The 18,086-nt window shown below is 36.9% G+C and overlaps 1 pseudogene; it reads left to right on the top strand.

Moving 5' to 3' along the window:
• LOC107743932 (acid-sensing ion channel 4-like) overlaps positions 1-18,080 on the top strand; it is a 78,832-nt pseudogene extending 60,752 nt beyond the window's left edge.
• The last annotated feature ends 6 nt before the right edge of the window (positions 18,081-18,086 follow it).

Below are 18,086 nucleotides of genomic sequence, written 5' to 3' on the forward strand. Positions count from 1 at the left end.
TTAATTTAATTTAATTTAATTTAATTTAATTTAATTTAATTTAATTTAATTTAATTTAATTTAATTTAATTTAATTTAATTTAATTTAATTTAATTTAATTTAATTTAATTTAATTTAATTAATTTAATTTATGCATTTAGCAGACGCTTTTATCCAAAGCGACTTACAGTGCATTCAGGCTATACATTTTTTACCAGTATGTGGTAAGGACATACCACATACTTAAGGACACATCCTGAATTTAATGCTATACTAGACCTCTAGACCATGATTAATTCTGTTCTTTCATCTCAGGCATCAAGCAGTCACATAAAATTTTGCCAGCTTCCCTTTTACAGGACAGTATGTCCACATCAAGAGATAGAGATAGACACTGAGAGAGAGACGAGCTTGCATCTGTCTGACAGCTTGGTAATTTATTTCGTCTCGCATTCTAAATCAATTTTTTATGGATATCTGGACCTCTGTCCTTTGTTTATTCACCAGTCAAAATAGATTCAAGTTATTACTGAAAATCAATTCAGCAGAGACTAATTGATACAGTTAAACCATCCCTGACTTACAAATTTGTGCCCTCACTATTTACATGTAATGGACCTGTGTATCAAGATTGCAATCTCAAAACATTAACTCGCAGTATTTTCTTATCTTACCGCCAACACCACCTCACTGTTTACATATATAATGTGTGCAATCGGGAATTGTTAATGCATTCAGTGATGAAACGCAATATTTTGTATTCTGCTGTGATTAGGTTCAGCTGTACGACTAGGTAGAGTGAAAATCTGTCAGCTGCTGTGGTGGATAGCAGCGGATACATTTCCATTTCTCTGGGCCCCTGTCTCGAGACCTTGAGATTTGATTGAAAAAATAATCAAAACAAGATCAAACTCTCTGGAATTCAACATAGCACATGACTCATGGCTCTCACCCTGCTCGGAGTTCACATCTCCATTATGAATTTGAGTGGCGCATCAGATTAAAGGCAGAGTAAGCGATTTCTGGTAGCCAATGTTGATATTTGAAATCACCAAAACAAGCACGCCCCTACCCCAAAAGGGTCTTGCCCCTATTTTGATAGCTCCGCCCCACATATACGTACGTAACCCAGGCAACGATTATCTTAATTTCATTCAGTCCAGATGAAAGGGCAGATATTGAAGCATGTTGCTCGGTATATATCTAAGTATTTAATGTCATTTAGGGCCAAATGACTATCTATCATTGAAACATACATTTTCTGTAATGCTGCTTTGAAACAATCTTTATGGAGTTTAGGTCATCAGCGAGAGAATCTGTGTCACTTTTACCTCTCCAGATTGCACAGGACACAGGTAGAATCAGGGCTAACCAGCAGGAAATTAATGTGTCATTGCGACTGCATATGCAAAATTATAAAGAACCTTTAGAAAATGAAAAATTCAAATGATGTTTGCGCCGAATGCAAATGCGAAGCAACAGGCAATTTTTTCAGATGCACATTATTTGACACCCTCTCGGCTAGAAATAGTTCAGCACTGTTGACGCATGTTAATAACACATGAATTTGACTGAAAAAGAGACAGTCTTTACACTGGTAAAAGGGAGGAGATTGGTATCTACCTTCATTTTTGTTGACACCAAAACAAATCTTGAAACTTTAAAGAAATTAAATTGCTTAACACTTTTTTTGTATTTCCTAGTGAAACAGGAAGGGTAGGACATATCAAAGGGCTAATTCCATTTTAAAATAGCCAATAGGTCATGTCACAGCCATAAATCACGATTCGCTATTTAGCTGGGAAAGGACATTGTATGGAAGATAACTTTACTTTCTGGATGACAGTAAAAAAATAAAAAGGTATTTGTGACTTTACATCGCACAATGATGTCTTTATATCTTACAAAGCAGTCTTTGTTTTAATTATTATTATTATTTCTCATTGTAAATTCATCTCACAATTAACTTTTTTACTAAACAGATTTTCTTAACAATCATGATAGCATTTGATCGGACAAAAAGTGTGTAAGCCAAGCCATCAATATTTCTAGTCTACTGTCCCAGTAAAGAAAGGCTGTCCCTTTTAAAGCTAACATACACTTATTCTCACCAAGGCTGCATTTATTTAATCAAAAATACAGTAAAAACAGTAGTACTGGAAAATAGTATTATAGTTTAAAATAAATGTTTTCTATTTTAATAAATATTTAAAATGTAATTTATTCGTGTGATTGTAAAGCTGAATTTTCAGCATCATTACTCCAGTCTTCAGTGTCACATGATCCTTCAGAAATCATTTTAATATGCTGATTTGCTGCTAAAGTATCATTTATTATCATCAATGTCAGAAATAGTTGTGCAGCTTAATATTTTAGTGGAAACTGTTTTTTTTTTGTTTGTTTGTTTGTTTAGGATTCTCTGATGAAAAGAAAGTTCAAAAGAAATTGAAATATAAATATTTTGTAACGTTATAAATGTCTTGACATTTGTCTTGAATGTCACTTTTGATCAATTTAATGCATGCTTGCTTAATAAAAATAAAAATAATTAATTTCATTCAAAGCAAAAAATATATAAAATTACTTAACCCAGAAATGGAGTAAGTAATTAATCACTCCAAGGCAGATATTTCAGACGTTTGTCTGCTACAGCTCTGATGTAGAATCCTGTACTTTTGCCATACAATGCATCCGAACAACATCTGTCACTCATTCAGCAGGGGATGAGGGGAAAAAAACTATTAAAGGTATGTTTGTCAGATAAACTTGCAAATCAAGCAGCTACAAGTCAGCAGTGTGAAACTTTTGCAGTCGTGTATTTGAGAGAGCTAAGCTTATTAGTTGCTCTTTTATGCTGGGGAGTCAGACTGGCCTCGCTGGAGAACCTTGCCGTCTCGTGATCCCAATTTGGCAAGCGTAGAGTCCACATGCTGAACATCTGTGAGGATGGCCCTGCTCCATATCACTAATAGCACACCAGCAGTTCCGGATACATCTCTTCATTTAGAAGAGAGAGAGAAATGCAGGCGTACTTACCATAGTGGACTTGTGAAAGCTCTGGACAGACAGGCTGCTATGCTTATTTTATAAGGTTTTCAAACTTTGTCACATCAAGTCAGACTTTCAAGTTTTACTTTTCATTTGATAACACGGTGTTGTGCTCAGGCCCTTTTGACTTGGACTTTTCAGATCCCAAATACGTTTTTATGTGTTAATTTATTTATTTTTATTATTATTATTATTGATATTGATAATATGGTATGTTATTTTGTGGCTATTGCACCACCTTGTGAATAAATCAAGTGTTACATGTCTTTTTTTTTACATGAGCAGAGCGACATTCATTCCTCTGTGACACACGTGTTGTACTCGGAGCACTTTTAAAACAACATATACCTCTCTATATAGTGTTTGTCAAGCAGCCTGATTCCAGAGGCTGTAAAAACACAAATATCCAGGGTACTTAATTCACAAATATTTTTCTACCATTTTAATGAGGACATGGTGTCATGCTGATAGAATGTAAGGAAGTTTTTTTGCTTACCTTTTCAGCTGATCGCAGTGAAAGAGCTGGTCTGTAGTGTCAGACAGGATTGATATTTGACTTAACCTTGGTGAGATGCTGCTTCTCAGCGGAGAGAAACTGAAAACAGGGGAAATTGGTGGCTTATGATAATAAGAAAGGCACCTTAATTAAAGCTGAAGGAAACAAAGTGTGTCTCAAAAACACGGGCGACAGTTAGACTAATGCTGCTGGCAGGGTGTTTGCTTATTTGTGAAGAAAAGGGGACAAATGAATCCAAAAATGGTCCATATGGCACATGGTTAATTTAAAAAAAATAAAAAATTAAGGTCTGCAGAGCCACACAAGCTGCACAGCTGCAAATGTCCCCACTCAGCTGAGCTCCAGTCCAGGTTATCAAAGTTCAAGTAAAATAGTCAGGGTTTATCTGACCAGCCTCAGGCAGAGAGTGTATCATCAGGTCTCAAAATACTTACTGCAGCAGCACTGTGTGTACAGAAACAGATGACATATGTGATAGCAGTATAATATTCAATAGGTGAATTAAGGGTGATTGGGACAGTTTTTGAATTTCCACCTTGTGTAAGGTTTCTTGCCATAAATTAAAAACATCAGCCCAACACATGATACATTTCTGTAACAAACTGAGCGAAGAGTGAAAATTATTGCCTGGGGTATAACGGACAGATAGAGCTTAACTTGTTTGGAACCTGAAATATCCCTGTATGGATATACAATGTTTCTGCCAATATTCTCAGTTCATAGCACTGTAATGGAAAGCTTTGATGCTATCTTGAAGGGATTTCCCCATTATATTCTTATCACACTCCCATGCTCCCTTAGACCGGGAAACATTTGACTGATAGTCCTCTTTACTGTGATTACTTGATGTATTTTTCAGTTTATGAACAGTCACAATAGAGGGGACATGCTTTTGTGCTGATACGTCCCATCTGAGTGTCAGATTGTGTCGGATCTCTGAGCATTTCTATCTCAGATTGATGCCTAAAGATGAAGAACTGTGATAATCCTCTTGGAACAAGTGTAAAACGGTGTTGATGAGTCCTCGAGACGTGGCCCATTTTTCTGCATGGTGTGCATGAGGGATAAGCTGCTTAGGAAAAGATACTGCCAGTCAGTTGTTTAATGAAGTTAAGAATTGATACAATAAATGTAAAGTGTTTCATAGCCTGCCAAAGAGACACCATATATGATGCAGAGTTGAGCGGCTGCCCACGAGAACTGAACTAATGGAGTGTAACGCTGCAAGGCACTTTCTGGCGCAACTGTTTAGTCTGACTGTTTAAAAGTCTCCACCGTTTACTCTGAAGATTTTGATGTGTTAGGTAAAAAAAATTAAAATAGCGCCACCTTGTGAGCTGCCTAAAGAGGCAGTATTTTTTAGTAATAAGACTATTTCATGCAATATTTGTGTATGTTACATATTTTTAAGCTTGATTGAGTATTAGCTTAGTTACATGTTAATGTCAAAATCAATTGCGAGCCAAGTTTTCTGCATTATTATTGTGGCTCCTCCCTAAGACACCTCATTTTTAAGGCAGCCTTGTATGATCTGTTGTAGCAATCCAAGAATAAATTGCGCTTGTATTCAAATAAAAGCATTGGCTTTTGGAATTTGCATATTTTTGGTGTAAATTTATGTTTTTGTAACTTCTGATTTCTGTTTCTGTTTATATGTGGAAAAACATGTTTATATGTGTATCAGTGTAACTGCTGAATTAAATAACAGCTGCTGTTTAGGGGTGTGTTTTCTGTACAGCAATGTAACTCTCTGCTTAACTACCATAGTGCAGTGCAATAATACACAATATAGTCACACAGGACGTGGAGTAATAATCTGTATAATTAATCATCATTAAGTCTATGTCATACTCCGGGGTACTAGAGCACATTCAGACATGCACACTCGCTTTTATTCTTTTGACAAATTAAAAGAGATGCGGTACACTTACATTAAAACTTAGATTGTCTTGCGTGTTAGCTTGCTTTCGCTCTAGAGCATGATCTGTTGAATTCCATCTCGTACTAATAAGAAACTATGCTTCTAACCACAGGTCAAGAGCTGAAATTCCAACCACACAACTTTGAGATGCTGTTTGCGGTTCGTTGAAACTATGAATTCGGGGAACACCAAATCGCTGAACTAGTATGTTGATAATGACAGAAATTGCGACCATAGTTAGCTAACAATGCTTTTGGGAAACGCTCCCCAGTACAAAGACACCTTCAAATTTTGCTAATTTTACAGTGTAATTCAGTCAGCAACAGCTACCTTTCAGATATATCTCTTGGGTTAATGGTTGAATCACCATCCTGTCAGTCAAAGCGCCACATTTGACCGTACCACAATTTACTAAGAGCATGGAATGACTGATAAATTTTACACTCTGGGCACTCTGATCCTTACCAATTTCTTATGAGGCAGTTAGCTCAAATCCTTCAAACACCAGTGCTGAATTTAAACTCACTTTTATACTCAGAGTCTTTCCACCAACTGATATCCTGCATGTTAAAAAACTGAAGTTCTCATGTAGCTTCCCTGGATAATTGAAGAACAGCGAGCAGTTGAATCTGTCTGATGCCTGCCACAAATGAGAGGCTTTGGGTTTTATTTCATCTTTGTGCTGAAAAGAGAAAAGACAGTAAAGACACATCAAACTGAGTGGAAGGGGTAAAGAAACAGAGGACTGTTAATGGCCAGACATTAAGACCAATTAAGTTGGGTGTTAGTGGAAAGGGAATATTTATGCAAATGCTTTGCAGTCAGGCTTTTCTCCAACAAAGATTGTGGCTGAAAGCCTGTGTGGTAGTGGTCCACTGTGAAAGGGTTTCAAAGATAAGCAAATATTGTGTTTGTCAAAAAATTATCTTCTCCTCCTCTGAAAAGCTATATGACTGTAATTTCAGCAGATTCATTAAATTCAGGTTAGCTTTTGCAGGTGGAGTTTGTGTATTCAAAAATTAATATTCTATAGTGGCATAAGCATTATTTGTGATGATATATTTATATTTTTGGAGAATAAAAGCTTTTAATCCTATTCAGCAATATGTATGAATGTGTGTGTGTGTGTGTGTGTGTGTGTGTGTGTGTGTGTACACTGTAGGCTATATGTGCACTTAATTTCAATATGTTTTAGTTACTTATTTCCCCTCATTTTTGGCAATATATTTAGATTTATTTTAAATCAAAATATATTTATATTGTCCAAAATATTTTTTTTTAAAGTAGTTGTTGAATTTAAGATTTTCTTTCTCCTTAAAGTATATTTTGTAATATATTTTGGCATTTGAACTGAAGGTTTAAGCAAAAGTTTTCAGTTTTGCCTTAAGCAACAATACATTTTGGCCTATATTTCCAGATCTAATACAGATACACTTGTTTTGATTAAAAAAAAAATATTTAGATTTACATAAATAAATAAGCTGTCCATAACTCCATAACAGTGGCAGTTGTGCACCTGGGGAAATTCACTAACACACTAGGCTGGATGGCTGTTTCTGGGAACAGACAAAATTTGGACTGTTTACCTTTGCTGACTTTGGGCGAGATGTTACAAGAGAATGTGGTCCATCAATCAGAGATGCTCTGGGCACTGGGCTCTAAAGCAGAGAAATGAAGCTGAGGAGACTGTGCCAGCAGCCATTTCCACTGCTGCATGACAGGAAAGCTTCCATTGCCCTCCCAAAAATCATTTGTGAACACAAAGTGGACCGTCCCCTGAAAGTTGAAGTTTCAGAGCAGAACTGGAATGAGAGGTCTTTGCTAACATTTCTTTCTATACAGTTCCCCTGGTTTCCCATTGGACCGGATTAGAGCAGCAATGGAAAACTTAAACATGTCAATAAACAGGACTGAATCGATTGTTGCTGGACCTCTGTTTCTACTGCTGCTCCACTGCCCCATCACACATTAATAGCTCATGTCAGTCAAAAAGGCAGTTTGCACACCATCATGTTGAAAACCTGGCTTTGATGCTGACTAATATGACTACATTAAATGTCATATTTAACACTTGACCTTTTTTCAATGGTCTCCCATATGTTTATACAAGATATTGGAATTGATTATTACTTTGTCATGTTGCATTTGACGCACGCACATTTATGTGTGTGTGTTATATGTACAATACAGTAGTGGGGGTGATGTTTGTGTGTTGTCTGTTTGCACTCTGATTATATAAAATGGTGTTTATATCTGTGTTCCTTTATCCCGTTTGACCAGCGTCTGCTTGTGAAAACACTGGCTGTCTCCAGCCTTAATTACAGCTGTATAGTGTGCGGTGTCCACAGCTGCAGCTGGCAATTACTGCATGCCCATATTGCTCAGAGAGCCCTGCTTTGATTCAGCACGGAGCCAGCTGAGATCAGACTCCATACACAGGCAGCTAAATGAACTGCCATGTGTTACATACAAGTGTGGCCCCTAAAGGTCCCTTCTCATCAGAACAAGCCTCGCTGCTGGAGAAATTTGGTTGATTTATAACAATACATTTTAATGTCAGTCTGCCTGAGGAAAAGATCATCTTATACCAGCATGAATTTATTTGTAGACTGGTTTGTACTGGGTAGGTACTAGATGGTGGATCACGATAATACGTTTAGCAGAATGTATAAGCTGCTCTTTTCCATACAGTGAAAGTGAATGGTGCTATGAAGCAAGACTTTTAGTGAACTTAAATTATACCCATTTCTTACAGAAAGCTATTGTATGACTTCAAAAGACTTGAAATGTAGTGCATGAGTTGTAGATTACATTTATTATGAATAGTGTTTTTTTATACTATTACAGTATGTATTAATATTTTGAATGAGCTATTATTGTTATATTTTCATATAAAAAAAATATTTTTTTTATTTAGTTTTAGTAATTTTGTTGTGCTTTTTTGATTTTATAAGTTTTGTTTTTTCTAAATATTTCTATTAAGCTTTATTTTTACTCCCGTAATTTTAGTGCATACGCTTAAATTTACTTTAAGTTAGTTGCCAAAGCAGCAATTCTATTTTTTATGTTTGTTTATTTATTTATTTATTTTGAGTTGAGATAAATATTCATCTATTTAATTAACTAAACCTATTTTTAATAGTTTTAGTTTTAGTTAACAATAACAACATTGTTTGGAGCTTGACAGCAGTGGTCACTGGTCACCTTATTGTCTAGACAAGTGCAGCTCAGACATTCTGCTAAACATCTCATCAAAGAAAGCCATAGAGGTTTGGAATGGTATGAGGCTGAATAAATGATGACAGAATTGACATTTTTGTAAGGAATTATCTCTTTAACCAGACTGATGGAGACAGTTGTTGTTGGGACCAGCATCCAAAACACAACATGTGCGGGAGCCCAGCTGTACTGGGCTTTTCAGAAGAGCCAAGAGTCTTACATTTCTTTCTTTGTCTGTGTTTTCAGGCAATCCAACAAATCAAGCTTTGTTTTTATTTGTGGTAGTGATTTGATTTGGCATGTTAGCGAAAGATTGGAACCAAAAATTTTTTGAATAAAAGGTCAGAAAGAGTTGAGCACCTAAGACTGAAGTGAAAACATAATTTTCTAGATCTTTCATGAATATGTTTCTTCTTCTTCTGTATTTAGAGTCACTGGACACCAATTTAGAGTTCTTCTTCATCCATCTGTGTTTTGTTGATCCATTCCCTCCTGACATTTATTTGTCAGTGGTTTTGTCTTCAATTTTTGAGTATTTCATTGCACAGTCAGGCTGCAGTGTACCTGAATAATAGTCTTTTTGTCACTTTTGCTTGAAGAAAGATGGTCTATAAATAACAAATTGCATGCTTTTTATTTTATTTTATTTATTTTAAGTGGCTGTGGTTTATGTAAGGATATTAAGTCCCGTTTCAGAAGTTATTGCTTTTGATTTTGTCTTCCCTTATCAATATTTTCCATATGGAGCAATTAATATGATGGGATGACTTCATTGTGGAAGTGGATATGTTTCTGGGGATGTGGAGTATTCATTTTCCTCTTGTTTGAGGAACAAACGCATTGCATGATAATGCAAAATGAATATGACAGGAATGAGACAGAGAAAACATTGTTTGTTATGCCACCGAATACAAATGCCCACTGACAGAATGATAAATTGAAAAAAAAATCTTAATAATTTTCTCATTTTCATCATCACAATCTCTTTTGGTTTTTCATGTGAGTTGGAAAAAGGTCTTCTGTGAAGATTTTAATGCCTCAGAACTTTTGAAATTTAAAGTGACCTTTTCCCCGATTAATCATACGCGTCTTAAAAGGCATCTCTTTGAGTGATCCAAAGGTTCATTAAAGTATTAAATCTTAGAAAAACAAAGGTTATGGTTTTCAAAGATTGTAGTTTGTTTGTTGTTATGGCCTCCTCAATACCAGAATATAAAATTTTTAATTAGTCATTGGTGTTTTTTCATAGGTCTACACAAGATATGGGAAATGCTATACTTTTAACGGGAACAAAACAACCTCCAGGAAGACAAAGCAAGGAGGGATGGGAAACGGGCTGGAGATCATGTTGGATATCCAGCAGGATGAATATCTACCTATCTGGAAAGAGACAAGTGAGTTATAATGCCACACAGAGATGATTTCTGGTCCGGAAGTTGCAAAGTCATTCCATATTTTCTGGTTCTCAGATGTGTGTCTGCACAATCTGTTAAGATAAACATGTTTAAATTCAAGGTTAATTTGTGATGTTGTTTTTTCCCCATTTGTATTGACCATCAAATTGCTCGTTCTGCTTTCTTACCCTCTCTCTGCCTTGCTCATCCTCTTGTTTTTGCAGATGAAACATCTTTAGAGGCTGGAATCCGTGTTCAGATCCACAGTCAGGACGAGCCGCCCTACATCCATCAGCTGGGCTTTGGAGTCTCTCCGGGATTTCAGACATTTGTATCCTGTCAAGAACAAAGGGTATAACCCTTCCCTTGAATCACTCTCAAACTTTTCAGTCTAAGTACCACCTACAATGAAACCAGACCATCCAACTACAGTACCATCTAGTCACATCAACATTCCCTCAATTTTTTTATAGCTTAATGGTCTAGTATTCTGTCATTTACTTACCGTCATGTTATTCCTACAAAAGTAGATTGTTTTGTTACACAGCTCTTGCCATACAGAATTCCAGAGAAAACATGCTGTTGCTTGTTATACTGAAGTGAAGAAATAAATAAAAATAGGGGCCAGTAAGCAAGCAATTAGTGGAGGAGGATTTCTTTGCAAGTGTGAAACACATTCAGAGTTGAGAAAGTGACTGGCAGTTGAAGGGTCACCATGCTTGTGAAGTTGAACTATAAATGTGTATATTACAGTATTTCTACATCCATTAACTGGCTAGTAATCTAAAATCTGTATCTGTGCTGTATGACATTTTTTTTTTTTTTTTTGAGCAGGAGAATAGAGCATATTGAATTGCTAAAATGAATAAACTATAGTCCTGAAAGATGACAAAAAGATTACTTAGTTGCGATGAAAGAGAAGTGGCGACAGTTTTTTTTTCTTTCTGTATTGTAGCATCCAAGTGAAACAGATTATCATAAAAGAAGAAATATAGGTTGGTGACTTGGTCCTATCCATCAGTTGTTGATTGGATGGAGGCAGATCTGAATGCAAGCCTATAGTTAACTATAGGAAAGGGGCAGGTTTAAGCGGACTAAATGATTGGAGAATCTGGCATACATCATCAAAAAGTCTGTCGTTTCATCCGACAGATCATTTTGATAAAAAATTTACGAGAAGAAAAAATTGGAACGTGTGCATGGTTGAATCTTTTGCAATAAAATCAATAACATGCATTCAGAAAACAGATAGGGTGAAGTACATTGAAAAATGCAAAATATTGTTGTCCTGTATATATTGAAATGTAGGGCGACATATTCTTAAAACTAAGATCTGTCTAGGGTTACACAATCAATCTCATGCTTAAAAAGGAGTTCCGAATGCAATATTTTTGTTTCAAAGGCAGGCCACTCATTAAGCTTTCCTTCTGAAAATCAAGCCACACACAACTAAAATGTTGCTCAATTGTCAGTCACTTCAGTTTTATGCTCTTTAAAATTGTGGCGTAGCTTGAGAACGCTGCTTATTTGCATACTTCATTTGCATTTACTAATTCTCTCTTTATTTCTGTCTCTCCTGCTCTTACAATCTGTCTCTGTCTGTTTCCCTCTCTCTTTATCTCCCTTGTTCTCTTCACTGCTCTCCCTCTCTGTGTGTAGTTGACCTACCTGCCCCAGCCTTGGGGGAACTGCCGCTCCACCAGTGAGCAGATGATCCCGGGTTATGATACCTACAGTATCAGCGCCTGCCGCCTGCGCTGCGAGACTCTTGAGGTTCAGCGTGTGTGCAAATGCAGGATGGTGCACATGCCGGGTAACGCTACACCGATGCATTCATTTCCCACTCAACGTAATCAGCACGCTAATGTATTCTACTAATTGCTAAAATACTAAACACTACTCTTCTCATCTAATTTGCTCCAGGCAGTGGAGCCGAAAGCTTAATGCAAGTCTCTAAATTAACTTACTGTCTAGTCACACAATACCAGGAGCTCGGGTGGTTCATTTGGCGATTGGAGGGAAAATTTAGATGATCGCAATCCGCCAGCAATGATGAACACGGACCCGCTGATTCGTTACATTCCACTTGAAGCAGCTGATAAACTGCAAAAAAAGCAAATACCTTTATTTTCTCTTTAGAAAACCGGCGACGTATAGACTGAGGGACTTTCTCTGTCCCCAGAAACCTCTTTTCTAATTAACTCCACCACACCTGAGTTGTTATCAGTGTGGCTTTTAAGAGAGTGTGTGACTGTTGGTGGCCGGACTCTAATGGAAGCTCTGCTTCTCTGCTTTTCTCCTTTAATGTTCCTAAATCTATCTCCCATAATGCAAATTGAAAAGAGAGACTGTTCCAAATGCATTAACTCAAAGGCCATTTTCTCTTAGGTGCCATATGTATTTCCTCGAACCGGTTGCTCTTTTGATGGATCCGGGTGGCGAGTTGGACCTCCTGAGGTATTGTGTGTCGATGGGGATTGGGTTTTAAAGACTTTATAAATGTGCCTTTGGGGAGGCTTTTGATCAGTCCATTTTGGGTGCAATTAGGCCTAGACTGATGATCATGAGGGAGGCGTGGTGAAAGCGAACCCATCTCCCTCAGTCACATGCTGCCTTCCATCATTTTAGGATGAATAACAAAGCAGAGGAGCGCTGTCTCTTTCTCTGCCGCTCACGCTTTTTCTTCCTTGGCTGGTGGTGAAATAACAGCAATCATTTTGATCGTGATTGATCAGAGTCATTTATGTATTTTGTTTCTCAGGAGATGCCGATATCTGTACTCCCAGCAATATCAAATGTGTGGACAAAGCACTTGGTAAGCAAGCGTTTTTCATTTTTGCTAACGCCCTGGTGTGTAATATCTCTGGAGGTAGTGGACACAAATAATTAAATCCCAGATAAATTGATGTTCCTGTGCATGGTCTGGGGTGGGAGACACGGGATTACTCAGTCAGTCCATGAAGGAGAATGTTCTCCTGCGCTTTGACATCCTTTACAGAGCAGTGTTAAACTGGAGATACCTGCAGTGCATTACCCTCTGATATCTTCACGATGTTATCAGCCGCTGTAGGTGTCTTGTTCCACTGATTTTATGACACTCTTAAATGGAGCGGCTCATGAAAAGTTGATGATGAGAGATGTATTGGTACAGTTATGATAGTCCTTATCTAATAAGCCAGAAATTTAATTATCTCCGCAGTCAAAAGGAAACCCGACCCCATTTAATGGGTGGTTGAACTAAATCCAGATATATCTTGAAAGAATGGACTGTACTACCATTCACTGGATTGACCTATTCAAATATTCAAATTGAAATCTCTACTATGATAGGTTACTTTAATTATTTATTTTCTCACCCAAACACTCGAACATGTCTGTAGATAAAAATATATCCCACGCAAAACAACACAACATAGCCTATTAACACGTAAAAAAAAAAAAATGTTTAAAATCTAATCTAAAAGCATTGAGATTCATATATAACTTCAAAACAAGATTCACTGCTGGGAAAAAAAAAATGTATTATGGGTCCTTCAAAAATATTAAGCAGATCAAATGTTTTCAACATTGATAATAATACGAAATGTTTCTTGAGCACCAAATCAGCAAATAAGATGTGACATTAAAGACTGGAGTAATAGCTGCTGAAAGTTTAGATATTCACAGGAATAAATTACTTTTTATTTTATTTTAAAATTGTATTTTATTTTACTTTACTTTATATTTTTGGTGCTTTGGTGAGCAAGAGATTCTTGCAGAAACATTAAAATATGTTACAGACCACAAACATTTGAATAGTAGTTATACATACTTTATGAAATATAATAATAGAGACATACTGTACAGCTTAATTTATATATATGAGTATATTATATCTATGTGTGAGTGTGCATGTGAGAGTGTGTGTGCTCTCTTCTGGATGGATCAGAAACCAAATTAAATCTGAACAACTTGCTGAGTGTGTTTCAAGCATCTTATGGATGATTATTTAGCGCTGGTGTTATCTCTCCATATTAGTTTGATGAATGAAGAATGGGTGTGCAGGTGTGGGCTGGAGCACCTGCTCTCTCTCTCTCTCTGTCTCACACACACACACACACACACACACATCTGTCTGCTGCTCTAAACTGACGTGTGTGTCCTCTTCGCAGCACTGCTACAGACAAGTTCAGGTGACACATGCGCCTGTGAAACTCCCTGTAACCTGACGCGTTATGGTAAAGAGCTGTCCATCCATAAAATCCCCAGCAAAGGCTCGGCTCGCTACCTATCTAGAAAATACGACAAGTCTGAAGACTACATCAGGTGTGGTAACCTTTCCACCTTCATTATAGTTTGAAACAGATGTAGTACTGTACTGTTTCTGAATATATGTGATTTACACATAAATGTTTTATTATTATTTGTGTTTTAGTTTTAGTAATTTTAATACTTAAACTTCAACATATTTTATTTCAGTTAATTGTTAAGGCAACATTTCTAATTATAGTACAAGTTTTTTTTTTTGTTAATCTAATATTTAAATTTATTTAAATTAACAAAAAAAGATTCTTAATAGTTTTAGTGTAAAATAACAACCCTGTTTCAGTCAGAAATATGGCATATTACAGAGTATGTGTTGCAAATGACAATTCATGTTGGGAAAAAAAATTTGCAAATCGTTCTACTCATTCTTACTTTTTTATTTCAGGGGACATTGGTGGGCAGATGGGTCTTTTTATAGGAGCCAGTGTTCTCACCATCTTGGAGATTCTGGATTATGTATATGAGGTAAGCGTGTATTGTTTTGGCCCCTTTTTCCCATTCCACCTCCATTCATTTTAACCAATAGCTCTTTTCCTTCAGTGTTTTTACGTTGTGAGCAGTATTTCCCAAAAGAGCAGATAAGACTGGACCTCTGAGCTGAGCAGCAGAAATGCTGATGCTGCTAAACTCTGTTTATAGCCCTCATTTGTCCTACTTTCCCTGCTGTCCTCTTCACCCTGACTCCCCCTCACTTTCCTAGGTGATCAAACACAGGTTGGAGCGTTTGCTTAGGTCACAAAGAGATGACAAAAAGCAAACCCAGCAGCAGCAACAGGCCAGCACAGTCGCCACAGTAAAGCTGGAGGAAATGAAAGCTAAGGTGAGCCACATGCTAATCTCTGGAGCGTTACTGTTAGGATGCAGCACAGATCAACTCTTCACACACACACACACACACACACACATCTGTCTGCTGCTCTAAACTGACGTGTGTGTCCTCTTCGCAGCACTGCTACAGACAAGTTCAGGTGACACATGCGCCTGTGAAACTCCCTGTAACCTGACGCGTTATGGTAAAGAGCTGTCCATGGTTAAAATCCCCAGCAAAGGCTCGGCTCGCTACCTATCTAGAAAATACGACAAGTCTGAAGACTACATCAGGTGTGGTAACCTTTCCACCTTCATTATAGTTTGAAACAGATGTAGTACTGTACTGTTTCTGAATATATGTGATTTACACATAAATGTTTTATTATCCTTTTGTTTTAGGGACAACTTCCTTGTGTTGGACATTTTCTTTGAAGCTCTAAATTATGAAACAATAGAACAGAAAAAAGCATATGACGTTGCAGGATTATTAGGTGGGTCTCATAAACCTCATTTTACCACTTCATTTTAACTTCAAGTAGTTTTCAGAACACCTAAACTTGAGAATTTCTGAACCAATATGAAATTAAAATCAACTCTCTTTACTTTCTTAATGCATATGGTGTTATTGTGAACAATTCATTGGTGCACATTTTTCCAAAGAAGAAACATGTTTGTATAATTTTGTATAATTTAATCAAATTATAAGAACTTTTTCTTTCTCATGAATGACTTCAAAACACTTCAGGCCACACAAGCTATTGGATCACCCAAAATCTTCTTTCAGTCCAGTGTTATTGTAGTACTATTTATATACGATTATAATAGTTATTAATATTTTAATTAGTTTTATTATATATATTTTTTAGTTTTCATTTTAATTTTATTATATAATTTTATCAAGTGCTTTTATCATTTTTTAAATGTCTGAAAGTACACCTACAAGCCACTTTTGTGTTCTTCTGTGCTACCTCTGTACAAATTCATTTTAATACTGATTTCATTTGATTAGTAACGAGGAAATGAAAGCTAAGGTGAGCCACATGCTAATCTCTGGAGCGTTACTGTTAGGATGCAGCACAGATCAACTCTACGAATAGGAACAAAGCCCAGAGGGAAATATAACATCAGCAGCAGGATATTGAGCCATGATTGGGATGCCAGGCTGTCTACTTAGTCCAGGATTGAATCAAATCTCTCTTGTTCTTATTGCAATCTGATCTTCTGTTCATGGAAGAAGAACACAGATGCTGGCAGAGCACACTGTATTCATGAGAAATGGAGTATGTTCAAAATTAATTTGATTCAGCGCATGGCCAGTGGGTCTTGACCCTAAGATTGTTCAGGCATTATAAAGTTACAGCTCTAAAATCTGAATCATGCTGAAGCCAGTGTAAAATAGCCAATAAACTGTATAGGCATTTTCCTGCATATTATTACTGTACTAAAACCCCAAAAAAAGGAGAAATATTATCATAATAAAATTAAAATAGGTGTGATTAAACTCATAATTTTATGATTAATCTTTAGAGAACAAAATGTAAATAAATGTATATACACAAAATGTACAAATATCTGTGTGTGTGTGTGTGTGTACCTGTTTTTCTATTCTGGTGGGGACTTAAACCTGAATACACACAGACTCATGGGGACTCGTGTCACGGTGGGGACCTAAATTGAGGTCCCCACGGGTAAACAAGCTAATAAATCACACAGAATTAAGTTTTTTGAAAATCTAAAAATGCAGAAAGTGTCCTGTGAGGGGAAGGTTTAGAGGTAGGGTTGGTGTAGGGCAATAGAAAATACGGTCTGTACAGTAGAAAAACCATTAAGCCTATGGAGAGTCCCCACAAGGATAGCAAACCAGACAGTGTGTGTGCATGCGTGCGTGTGTGTGTGTGTGTGTGTGTGAGAGAGAGAGAGAGAGTCACACGATCCTTCAGAAATCATTCTAAAATGCTGATTTGGTGCTTACATTTCTTATTGTTGTCAATGTAGAAAACAGTTGTGTTGCTTAATATTTTTTTGAATACTATTTCAAGGATTTTTGATAAATTAAAAAAAAGTTCAAAAGACCAGCATTTATTTGACATTTTTGTAGCATCTAAAAGTATTAATTTCTTTAAGACCCCAAATTTTGAACAGTAGTGTATATACTTTTTGCTGAAATTTTCCTCGCACACCCCATAGATTCGCAGACCCCAGTTTGAAAACTACAAACTAAAAGACTACATGGCAGAAGACTTTATATCATGATAATATTAGTTCAAAATTCAGTTTCTTTAATCATGGTACTGTTGCCACGATTTTATAGATGCAATAAGCCACTCAAGGCGGTGCATAACAGTGAGTTTGCCATGGTTAAAGGGGTTTAACCATGATAAACCACTGTAACACTCAGCCTCGAGTGGATTTTCACTTTATCACAACACAGATTAAACAATGAGTCACAGCATTAGTCATAAGAAGCGTTTTATTCACAACCTAGCAGTGTGTAAGATGTAGGAGTTGGAAGTATTCTTGTAGAATCCTGTCTGACATTCTCTGTTCCTGTCAGGATTCTGGCGAGATGAGCCGGAGCCACTCGGAGGGAGCCTATGCTAACACCATCCTCCCAAATCACCATCACCACCACTGTACCCATCACCAAGTCTTCGAGGACTTTGCCTGCTAGGAAGACCCTTCTGGTGGGTCAAGTGCTGTTGACATCTACAGAAAGAGTTCTCTCAGTGCTGAAGGTGGGCTCAATGAAAGACCCTCAAATCTCAGTGCTAATCTCTCTCGCTGTCACCAGTTAAAGCTACAGCCAAAGTCGAACTCTAAACCCTCACTTCTAACCGAACGCAGGCATGGATCGGACATTGCGGTCCAGCAGGAGACTATCTGAAATCTTGT

The sequence above is a fragment of the Sinocyclocheilus rhinocerous genome, unplaced genomic scaffold (genome assembly GCF_001515625.1).
Source record: "Sinocyclocheilus rhinocerous isolate Xijiao unplaced genomic scaffold, SAMN03320098_v1.1 scaffold2001, whole genome shotgun sequence".
Lineage (NCBI taxonomy): Eukaryota > Metazoa > Chordata > Actinopteri > Cypriniformes > Cyprinidae > Sinocyclocheilus > Sinocyclocheilus rhinocerous.